We start from the raw sequence: 714 nt of genomic DNA, 5'->3' as shown, positions 1-714 counted from the left end.
TGCAAGACTCCTCGGCTCCTCTCATCCAGTTTTAATCAGGAGCTTTTGTGTGGTGATTCAAAGGATCAATAGAAAGCCACCCAGGAACTGATGTCTGCTCCGCGACAGTAAAAATAGAGGCTGATTTTTGTTGCCGGTACTTTCCGAAGCCTCTTTTTGATTTGCGAGACTTTTTGAGTCAGGGTCCCTCTTCCTGCAAAATCTCTTCACGCAGCAGTGAATTTTCTGACAGATGATAATCAACACTGAGCTTCTACGATACACAGAGAAGAAGCCGTATAAATTCTTTGCTGTGAAGGGATCTGCCACGCATTCATAGGACCCTCGAGGTGCTGTAAATATTGCCTGCCTCAAAAAAATGAGATGAAGAGAAATGAGAGCAATATAACGAACGTTACTTATAACTCACAGAAACCTCTTAAATATTAACCAGCCCTACAGTATACCCCAGACATCACCATCCTTAAGTACCCCACCTCGGGTACAAACGTCATTTGGCAATCCCATTAAACAAATCGAAGCATCCACTGCACGTTTTTACAAAGTGTGCAATAGTCACCTAGTTTTGCTTCAGGACCTAGATTTTACATTGGACATCAAGTTGAGACCCAACACAGTACTAGAATTTTTTATCATACATACATACATATACTGTATGTTTACATACTTCTGTATGTGCAGTGCAAGAAATCACAGGGAGAGTGGTACACGCTT

This window comes from Megalobrama amblycephala, linkage group LG14 (assembly GCF_018812025.1).
Source record: "Megalobrama amblycephala isolate DHTTF-2021 linkage group LG14, ASM1881202v1, whole genome shotgun sequence".
Classification (NCBI taxonomy): Eukaryota; Metazoa; Chordata; class Actinopteri; order Cypriniformes; family Xenocyprididae; genus Megalobrama; species Megalobrama amblycephala.
This window is presented reverse-complemented; position numbering follows the sequence as displayed.